Source organism: Phoxinus phoxinus (genome assembly GCF_949152265.1).
Source record: "Phoxinus phoxinus genome assembly, chromosome: 10".
NCBI classification, from domain to species: Eukaryota; Metazoa; Chordata; class Actinopteri; order Cypriniformes; family Leuciscidae; genus Phoxinus; species Phoxinus phoxinus.
The window spans coordinates 815,001-827,500 of NC_136885.1; the positions used below are offsets into that span (position 1 = coordinate 815,001).

The 12,500-nt window shown below is 43.4% G+C and overlaps 1 protein-coding gene across 3 annotated transcripts in view; it reads left to right on the forward strand.

Moving 5' to 3' along the window:
- The window catches only part of arhgef2b (rho/rac guanine nucleotide exchange factor (GEF) 2b), a 59,120-nt gene that overhangs the window by 561 nt on the left and 46,059 nt on the right, over positions 1-12,500 (forward strand). The gene's annotated exons all lie outside the window — the stretch shown is intronic.

The window sequence follows — 12,500 nt, forward strand, 5'->3', positions numbered from 1 at the left end:
GTCTCGCACTGAAGGGAATCAATGGGGGAGGGACATACAAAGAGACACTACTGCATGATGTTACACACACACACACACACACACACACACACACACACACACACACAAAGCGCTAGAGTTACATGTAGCGTGTTTGATTGACGCGCGGCCACGCGTTATATATTATCTTCTTCAGCGCATCTCTCTTTGTCCTCACACACACACACACACACACTACCATCGTGTCTTTGTTCTCGTGTGTGTGTGTGTGTGTGGAAGGTCCGCATGTCCGGCATTTGCCTGTGAATCAGTTGATATTCACAAATAGGCCTATCCCAATTTTTTTTTGCCGATTTAGCCCCTTTTTTTAGCGAAGTGATGCAACGAGTTCCCGTTCCTGAACCCGCACAGCGACTCTCGTCATGTTGGACATCGCTAAAGATGTGTGTGTGCAAACCTCAGAACATTTGCATTTAGTGCACGTGTCTGCTTCTGACCTTCTGATGTCTGAGGAACTGACCGGTTTCCCTCATGAAGCTGTGATGGAGATCTCTGAGGGAGAACTGGGAGAACTGGTTTACTCCGCACTGGGAGAACTGGGAGTTTGATCTGTGTTGAACACTAAGCTGAACCAGAATCTCCTCCAAGGGCATCATGGGATAATGCGGGCAGTAATGGAGAAGTGTGTGTCGGACAGTGATATGCATTGCAAGGCTTGATTTGCTCATGCAATCATTGATCATTCTTGTCTCGTCAAAAAAATCTGAATTCGGACATGCATTTTGTCACAGCCAATCTGAGTTACTGTGGTTATGTGGACAGCTGACCTGCCATGTACTACTATTACTATTTACCTAACAGAGTGTCATTATGAAGCAAAATGATGAACGACTCGACTCTGTATGAACGTTTGAAGCATCAGCGTTTCAATGGAGGGACGGAAGCCTCTCAGATTCCATTACAATATCTCCACTTGTGTTGGAGGAGAGTCTTCTGGGTCTGGAGGACACGAGCGAGAGGGAATGATGACATATTGAGCTGAACTAGCGTCTGAATCAATAACACAACACAGAAGATATGCATATGATTTACTCCTCCATGTAGACGATGACATCATGATTCTGCCTCCAGCTTGTGTGTGTGACGCTCCATCCGATCGAGCGCTGGACAGCGGTCTGCAATCCTCCAGATCACGGACAATCAAATATGATCCTGGATTTTAAAACGCCAGTGGATGTCATCAATAATTAGCCCACAATAAAGCCTGTAAATCAGTGTAATCATTAATACACGAGTGTGCCGTTCACCAGGATCTGTACTGGTAATTCACCAGTGGAGGCTGTGGCGGCTCCTGCCAGTCTCAGACGGGAGTGATCACTGTCTCTCGCGCGGGGATTGTGCTACGGTATAGCGGCGGTAAACCAGCTCGCGATGGAGAACGCTGAACTGGGCTTTAGTAGAGCCTCCACTCTCTCTGAACAGGACTTTAAGAAAGTTCACACTCTCCATCTCTGGGATTGATTACATTTACTGACAGGTGTGAGTCTCGATGTCCCGTTCACACAGCACTGCATCGGGCAAATCCATATTAACCAACGGCAGCTTTTATTAACTGGAAAACAAAGCATTAGAGTCGGTTAAAGTGTTACTGTACGTGTGCCTGAATCAGAATGCCCTGTCTGACCAGTCATCGGATTGCTGCTGTGATATGATTCTCATAACTATTTAAAGAGTAATTGTGTCTGCTAGAGACACGATATATCGGCCACCATATCGGTATCGGCCGATATATGATAATTTTAATGTTATCGCTATCAGCCCGTTATATTAAAGCTGTATGATTTCCTCCAGCTGAGACTCTTCAGACGCTCATCATGTTCAGGGCGACATGTGCAGCGCAAGCCTGTCGTAGCGGCTTCATAACATCATCATGAGAATTATGTGCTATAGAATTATATAATTGTGTGCTTGGGTCATGGATTGTAATGGTGAGGCTTTTGTTTTTCAGGCTCTCAAAAATGATATTATAGTAGCAGCATAATTATCAGAGAAGTCGATATTATGATCAGATTTGTTTTCAATCACGTTTAACCAATTTCCAACTAGAGAAATCGTATCATTATATCATTTATAGGTAGTGTGTGATTGTTTTTGAGTGAGTGAAGCTGTGGCTCAGTATGTTAAAACTGCAGACTCATGACATTTCATATCTGTGCTATCACACACTCCTCACACAGTCACACTCCTCACACAGTCACACTCCTCACACAGTCACACTCCTCACACAGTCACACTCCTCACACACTCCTCACACACTCCTCACACAGTCACACTCACACACTCCTCACACAGTCACACTCCTCACACACTCCTCACACAGTCACACTCCTCACACAGTCACACTCCTCACACACTCCTCACACAGTCACACTCCTCACACAGTCACACTCACACACTCCTCACACAGTCACACTCCTCACACACTCCTCACACAGTCACACTCCTCACACAGTCACACTCCTCACACAGTCACACTCCTCACACACTCCTCACACAGTCACACTCCTCACACAGTCACACTCCTCACACACTCCTCACACAGTCACACTCCTCACACACTCCTCACACAGTCACACTCCTCACACACTCCTCACACAGTCACACTCCTCACACAGTCACACTCCTCACACACTCCTCACACAGTCACACTCCTCACACAGTCACACTCACACACTCCTCACACAGTCACACTCCTCACACACTCCTCACACAGTCACACTCCTCACACAGTCACACTCCTCACACAGTCACACTCCTCACACACTCCTCACACAGTCACACTCCTCACACAGTCACACTCCTCACACACTCCTCACACAGTCACACTCCTCACACAGTCACACTCACACACTCCTCACACAGTCACACTCCTCACACACTCCTCACACAGTCACACTCCTCACACAGTCACACTCCTCACACACTCCTCACACAGTCACACTCCTCACACAGTCACACTCCTCACACAGTCACACTCACACACTCCTCACACAGTCACACTCCTCACACACTCCTCACACAGTCACACTCCTCACACAGTCACACTCACACACTCCTCACACAGTCACACTCCTCACACAGTCACACTCCTCACACAGTCACACTCACACACTCCTCACACAGTCACACTCCTCACACAGTCACACTCACACACTCCTCACACAGTCACACTCCTCACACACTCCTCACACAGTCACACTCCTCACACAGTCACACTCACACACTCCTCACACAGTCACACTCCTCACACAGTCACACTCCTCACACAGTCACACTCACACACTCCTCACACAGTCACACTCCTCACACAGTCACACTCCTCACACAGTCACACTCCTCACACAGTCACACTCCTCACACAGTCACACTCCTCACACACTCCTCACACAGTCACACTCACACACTCCTCACACAGTCACACTCCTCACACAGTCACACTCCTCACACAGTCACACTCCTCACACACTCCTCACACAGTCACATTCCTCACACAGTCACACTCCTCACACAGTCACACTCACACACAGTCACACTCCTCACACAGTCACACTCCTCACACAGTCACACTCCTCACACAGTCACACTCCTCACACAGTCACACTCCTCACACAGTCACACTCCTCACACAGTCACACTCCTCACACAGTCACACTCACACACTCCTCACACAGTCACACTCACACACTCCTCACACAGTCACACTCACACACTCCTCACACAGTCACACTCCTCACACAGTCACACTCCTCACACAGTCACACTCACACACTCCTCACACAGTCACACTCCTCACACAGTCACACTCCTCACACAGTCACACTCCTCACACACTCCTCACACAGTCACACTCACACACTCCTCACAGAGTCACATTCCTCACACAGTCACACTCCTCACACAGTCACATTCCTCACACAGTCACACTCCTCACACAGTCACACTCCTCACACAGTCACACTCCTCACACACTCCTCACACACTCCTCACACAGTCACACTCCTCACACAGTCACACTCCTCACACAGTCACACTCCTCACACAGTCACACTCACACACTCCTCACACAGTCACACTCACACACTCCTCACACAGTCACACTCCTCACACAGTCACACTCCTCACACAGTCACACTCCTCACACAGTCACACTCCTCACACAGTCACACTCCTCACACAGTCACACTCCTCACACAGTCACACTCACACACAGTCACACTCCTCACACAGTCACACTCCTCACACAGTCACACTCCTCACACACTCCTCACACAGTCACACTCACACACTCCTCACACAGTCACACTCCTCACACAGTCACACTCCTCACACAGTCACACTCACACACTCCTCACACAGTCACACTCACACACTCCTCACACAGTCACACTCCTCACACAGTCACACTCCTCACACAGTCACACTCACACACTCCTCACACAGTCACACTCCTCACACAGTCACACTCCTCACACAGTCACACTCCTCACACACTCCTCACACAGTCACACTCCTCACACACTCCTCACACAGTCACACTCCTCACACACTCCTCACACAGTCACACTCCTCACACACTCCTCACACAGTCACACTCACACACTCCTCACACAGTCACACTCCTCACACACTCCTCACACAGTCACACTCCTCACACAGTCACACTCCTCACACAGTCACACTCCTCACACAGTCACACTCCTCACACAGTCACACTCCTCACACAGTCACACTCCTCACACACTCCTCACACAGTCACACTCCTCACACACTCCTCACACAGTCACACTCACACACTCCTCACACAGTCACATTCCTCACACAGTCACACTCCTCACACAGTCACACTCCTCACACACTCCTCACACAGTCACACTCACACACTCCTCACACAGTCACATTCCTCACACAGTCACACTCCTCACACAGTCACACTCCTCACACACTCCTCACACAGTCACACTCACACACTCCTCACACAGTCACACTCCTCACACAGTCACACTCCTCACACAGTCACACTCCTCACACAGTCACACTCCTCACACAGTCACACTCCTCACACAGTCAGATTCCTCACACACTCCTCACACAGTCACACTCACACACTCCTCACACAGTCACACTCCTCACACACTCCTCACACAGTCACACTCCTCACACAGTCACACTCCTCACACAGTCACACTCCTCACACAGTCACACTCCTCACACAGTCACATTCCTCACACACTCCTCACACAGTCACACTCACACACTCCTCACACAGTCACACTCCTCACACACTCCTCACACAGTCACACTCCTCACACAGTCACACTCCTCACACAGTCACACTCCTCACACAGTCACACTCCTCACACAGTCACACTCCTCACACACTCCTCACACAGTCACACTCACACACTCCTCACACAGTCACACTCCTCACACAGTCACACTCCTCACACAGTCACACTCCTCACACACTCCTCACACAGTCACACTCACACACTCCTCACACAGTCACACTCCTCACACAGTCACACTCCTCACACATGAAGCGCATTCGAACCCGAGGACTTGTGTTGAGTTTGTCCCGGTCCTGCTGATGGGTTCAGTAGAATTGAATATGTCATTGGACTGTGTTTCTCGCGGTAATAATCTTCTAAGGCAGTCAGTAAACACAAACCAGCATGGGAAATGAAAAGCTGTGTGATTAAAAGGATAATGTTTCATAGAGGCCAGGGAGGAGCAGAGAGATCTGAGATCTGAGGCACAAAGGGACAGAAAAGAACAAAGACAGCGAGTGAAAAGAGTGAAAGATCATACCGGACACACACACACACACACACACACACACACACACACACACACACACACACACACACACACACATACATACACACGGACAGCAGGAGAAGAGACGATACACTGAACAACACACCAAACCAGCACATTCACACACACATCTGATTCAAACACAGATTCACACACATCTGATTCACACACACATCTGATTCATACACACATCTGTTTCACACACACATCTGATTCACACACAGATTCACACACATCTGATTTACACACACATCTGATTCATACACACATCTGATTCACACACAGATTCACACACATCTGATTCACACACACATCTGATTCATACACACATCTGATTCACACACAGATTCACACACATCTGATTCACACACACATCTGATTCATACACACATCTGATTCACACACACACATCTGATTCACACACACACACATCTGATTCACACACACATGTGATTGTAAGCAGGACTGCAGACTCACACTAGAGAGAACAGTTCACCAGTTCAGTAGCGCTGGGGGATTTTTTAATAGGAATATGAAAAATTTGGTCAATACAGATAACCGATAATTCTCTATATTTGAAAGCCGATAACCGATAATTCTCTATATTTGAAAGCCGATAACCGATAATTCTCTATATTTGAAAGCCGATAACCGATAATTCTCTATATTTGAAAGCCGATAACCGATAATTCTCTATATTTGAAAGCCGATAACCGATAATTCTCTATATTTGAAAGCCGATAACCGATAATTCTCTATATTTGAAAGCCGATAACCGATAATTCTCTATATTTGAAAGCCGATAACCGATAATTCTCTACATTTGAAAGCCGATAACCGATAATTCTCTATATTTGAAAGCCGATAACCGATAATTCTTTATATTTGAAAGCCGATAACCGATAATTCTCTATATTTGAAAGCCGATAACCGATAATTCTCTATATTTGAAAGCCGATAACCAATAATTCTCTATATTTGAAAGCCGATAACCGATAATTCTCTATATTTGAAAGCCGATAACCGATAATTCTCTATATTTGAAAGCCGATAACCGACAATTCTCTATATTTGAAAGCCGATAACCGATAATTCTCTATATTTGAAAGCCGATAACCGATAATTCTCTATATTTGAAAGCCGATAACCGACAATTCTCTATATTTGAAAGCCGATAACCGATAATTCTCTATATTTGAAAGCCGATAACCGATAATTCTCTATATTTGAAAGCCGATAACCGATAATTCTTTATATTTGAAAGCCGATAACCGATAATTCTCTATATTTGAAAGCTGATAACCGATAATTCTCTATATTTGAAAGCCGATAACCGATAATTCTCTATATTTGAAAGCCGATAACCGATAATTCTTTATATTTGAAAGCCGATAACCGATAATGATTTATATCTGAAAGCCGATAACCGATAATTCTTTATATCTGAAAGCCGATAACCGATAATTCTTTATATCTGAAAGCCGATAACCGATAATTCTTTATATTTGAAAGCCGATAACCGATAATTCTTTATATTTGAAAGGTGATAACCGATAATGATTTATATCTGAAAGCCGATAACCGATAATTCTTTATATCTGAAAGCCGATAACCGATAATTCTCTATATTTGAAAGCCGATAACCGATAATTCTTTATATCTGAAAGCCGATAACCGATAATTATTTAAATCTGAAAGCCGATAACCGATAATTATCTATATTTGAAAGCCGATAACCGATAATTCTTTGTATCTGAAAGCCGATAACCGATAATTATTTAAATCTGAAAGCCAATAACCGATAATTCTCTATATTTGAAAGCCGATAACCGATAATTATTTAAATCTGAACGCCGATAACCGATAATTATTTATATTTGAAAGCAGATAACCGATAATTATTTATATTTGAAAGCAGATAACCGATAATTATTTATATTTGAAAGCCGATAAACGATATATTGGCTGGAAAATCTTTTTTGAGAGCCTGATTGCAAAAACTAAAGTCTAGCCATTAAAATCCAAGTCCCAAACACACAATTATAATGTTCTCATAATATGAAGCCGATATGACAGACTTAAACCGTACTTTCCTTTTTGAAGTGATTCCAATCATATTTCAAGCAGTCCAACACCATCATGTTGAGCAGTCGCATCTGAAGAGTCTCAGCTGGAGGAAATAATACATTATTTATCAGCTTTAAGATATCGGGTAGGGCTGTAACGATTTACGATATTAAACCGAAATCGCGACACTCAGATCCACGAACCTGTGTCGCGGTATGAGAAGGCAGATCGCGATCGACACACCCCTTCCCAGACTTATCTTTCTCGTCCAGAATAGATCCTAGGGCTGTGACGGGGTCTTTTACATATTAGTTATGGGAATTTCAAGCAAAAATAATATTCGAAGATCGCTGGGTATCATTTGATTATTATTCAAAAATCGCACCTCTCCCCCACACGCACACACACGCGCGCGCGAGCACACACACACACACACACACACACACACACACACACACAAGCAAACACCAGAGCAAGTGAGCAAAGCGCGCGGTGTTTGCTTGTATGTGTGTGTGTGTGTGTGTGTGTGTGTGGCACCGGCGCGCGCGTGAACTGGAGCTCACCTCCTAACCGAACCGAAACTTAGAAAGCTTGAAATACTTTTACTTGATTTAACGTTAATTCAAAACATAAAGAAATGGCGGCTTAGTAGGCTAATTCGTAGGAAGTGTGCATTTCTCTATATAGGCGCGTTCACTTTGTGGCAAGCGTTATTCCTGCGCTTGAGATGCGGGTCATGCGGAATAGGCAATATATTATTTGTGGTTTACAGCACAGACAGTAAGCCTCGGTTACCTCAGAAGAATTTTTAACATGCTCGAATCATCTCCACAATGAAGTATAGTTCTGTTTGTTTGTCAAAAGAAACAGAGTTATAGCTTTAGCTATTTATTTATTTATTTGGCTTTTAAAATCCTCCCTCCTCGCAAGAATCGCGGTTTGTATCGAATCGTGGGTCAGAAATCGGGATACGAACCGAATCGTGGGTTTGCTGTATCGTTACAGCCCTAATATCGGGTAGATTTTCTTATCGGGCCGATAATGATAACATTAAAAACGAACATATATCGGCCGATACCGATATATCACGCATCTCACATTTATCATAAAGTGGCTATTGTTTTGCACTAATAAGAGCAGTAACTAATAGGGGTGTGACGAGATCTCGCGAGACTAAAATGTGACGAGATTTCTCGTTGAGTGAGAAGCTGTCTCGTGATATTGCCATGACACAGCGTGAGCGTGAAATTAGCATAGAATATTCCACCACTACATTCACATTACATCACGGTGTGCACCACGGCACTGCCTCCACTGTCGTTTTGCTGTTTTTATCAAAATGAAACCCACAAAGTTCTGTAAAGTCTGCTCTGCTCACCCAGCACGAGCTGCCCAGCCGGCTGAACCCGAGGGAGGGGTTCATCCATAGCGCTGTGCTCGCGCTTTTGCAGCGCCTCGCGCATGACACGGCATTCTCAAACGCGGCGCTCAAGTTAAAATCAGCTCAACTTTTTAAAAACGCGCCTCGAGACCATGCGTTTTTGCCTTGTAAAATGCGAGACGCTGGCAGTGGTCTCGAGACGCGTAAACGTTGAACTGATTTTAACTTGAGCGTTCTGTGTGAACGGCCCCTATGGGCTCAGCGCTGCCACTACAGAGTAGTCTATCCGCAATCCAGATTTGAAAGTGAAAGTACACGCGAGCTCCGATGCGCGCTGCACACAAGCCTGTCTCTGGACTGTGTAGTTGTGGCTCTGGTCTCTGCTTGCACTGTTAATATGGAGAGAGTAGGCCTACTTTGATTATGGTTGCACTTGCACTGTTATTTATTTTGTTATATATAGCCTACTGTTTTTATTTTTGTTTTAATGTGCAATTTGTGCAAAGGAGTTAAATCAGGAGGTCACACACAGCCTCAATCAGAAGTTCTGGAAGGTCTTCAGAGTCTTCAGAAAGCCAGCCAGTTGAGTTTGTGGCTAAACATTTTACAGAGCTTACAGTGTTGTCTTTCAATGCGTTTGATAATTCATACTGATAAATTAGAACTGAAATGACAAGATTATTAGTTAAAACATTTCAAAATGCACCTGCAGACTACTGTCCAGTCATGAATTTTGTCATTGAGGATATCTATTAAATATTGTCCAAAATCTCGCCTCGTCATCACATTATAATAACATTTCAATTGAACATTTAGAGCTGGAAAAATGCAAAGCACTTGAAAGTCCTTGAAATGTGCTTGAATTTCACAAGGTTGTACGAACCCTGAAATGAATACAGTAAAACCCATGGTCAGCGTTACGACAGTAAGTCCACGGTGGATGCTGGTGATTAGCGGCGTGAAAGCCTCCTGTAAGCTGCCCATGGCCGGTGTTCTGCTGGTTCCTCATCAGGGCTGTGTGATCTGATGTCTATGGATGATACACAGAGAATTCTGCGCTGGATTTGAAAGCTTCGCACAAGATCTGGCAGCGATGTTATTAATTCTGTGGTGATTTCAAGCGCTCATTTCACACCGGATCTCCAGCGCTGTAGTAACGGGGTCACATGACCGAGATCGTGCCGCGAGTAACCGTGTTCTGAGCTCGCGCTGAGCCGTCTGCTATTGTTGATAAACCGACCGTTTCATTACGCTTTCCTTTAGTTTGATGTTTCTCAAGTAAAACATGTATGGAATTCTGCCACAGAATAAAACATAAAAAAGGTCATTTTCTCACAATTGCGAGTTTACATATCAGAAGTGCGTGATATAAAGTCGCAAGTGTGTGATATAAAGTCGCAAGTGTGTGATATAAAGTCGCAAGTGCGTTATATAAAGTCACAATACCACGATACAAAGTCTCAATTGCATGATATAAAGTCGTAACTGCATGATATAAAGTCGCAATTGTGCAATATAAAGTCGCAATACCACGATAAAGTTGCAATTGCATGATATAAAGTCGTAACTGCATGATATAAAGTCGCAATACCACGATATATAAAGTCGCAATTGCATGATATAAAGTCGCAATTGTGTGTTCTAAAGTCGCAATTGTGCAATATAAAGTCGCAATTGCATTATATAAAGTCGCAATTGCATTATATAAAGTCGCAATTGCATGATATAAAGTCGCAATTGTGCAATATAAAGTCGCAATTGCATGATATAAAGTCGCAATTGTGTGATATAAAGTCGGAATTGTGTTATAGTCGCAATAGCCCAATATAAATTCGCAATTGTGCAATATAAAGTTGCAATAGCACGATATAAAGTTGCAATAGCACGATATAAAGTCGCAATAGCACGATATAAAGTCGCAATAACACGATATAAAGTCGCAATTGCACGATATAAAGTCGCAATAGCGCGATATAAAGTCGCAATAGCACGATATAAAGTTCCAATAGCACGATATAAAGTCGCAATTGTGCAATATAAAGTCGCAATAGCACGATATAAAGTTCCAATAGCACGATATAAAGTCGCAATTGTGCAATATAAAGTCGCAATAGCACGATATAAAGTTCCAATAGCACGATATAAAGTCGCAATTGCACGATATAAAGTCGCAATAGCGCGATATAAAGTCGCAATAGCACGATATAAAGTCGCAATAGCACGATATAAAGTTCCAATAGCACGATATAAAGTCGCAATAGCATGATATAAAGTTGCAATAGCACGATATAAAGTCGCAATTGTGCAATATAAAGTCGCAATAGCATGATATAAAGTCGCAATAGCACGATATAAAGTCGCAATTGCACGATATAAAGTCGCAATAGCGCGATATAAAGTCGCAATAGCACGATATAAAGTTGCAATAGCGTGATATAAAGTCGCATTTGTGCAATATAAAGTCGCAATAGCACGATATAAAGTTGCAATAGCACGATATAAAGTCGTAATAGCACGATATAAAGTCGCAATAGCACGATATAAAGTCGCAATTGAGCAATATAAAGTCGCAATAGCATGATATAAAGTCGCAATAGCGCGATATAAAGTCGCAATAGCACGATATAAAGTCGCAATTGAGCAATATAAAGTCGCAATAGCACGATATAAAGTCGCAATTGCACGATATAAAGTCGCAATAGCACGATATAAAGTCGTAATAGCACGATATAAAGTCGCAATAGCACGATATAAAGTCGCAATTGAGCAATATAAAGTCGCAATAGCATGATATAAAGTCGCAATTGTGCAATATAAAGTTGCAATTTTGTGATATAAAGTCGTAATAGCACGATATAAAGTCGCAATAGCACGATATAAAGTCGCAATTGAGCAATATAAAGTCGCAATAGCATGATATAAAGTCGCAATTGTGCAATATAAAGTTGCAATTGTGTGTTATAAAGTCGCAAATGTGCAATATAAAGTCGCAATTTTGTGTTATAAAGTCGCAATAGCATGATATAAAGTCGCAATAGCACGATATAAAGTCGCAATTGCACGATATAAAGTCGCAATAGCGCGATATAAAGTCGCAATAGCACGATATAAAGTTGCAATAGCACGATATAAAGTCGCAATTGTGCAATATAAAGTCGCAATAGCATGATATAAAGTCGCAATAGCACGATATAGT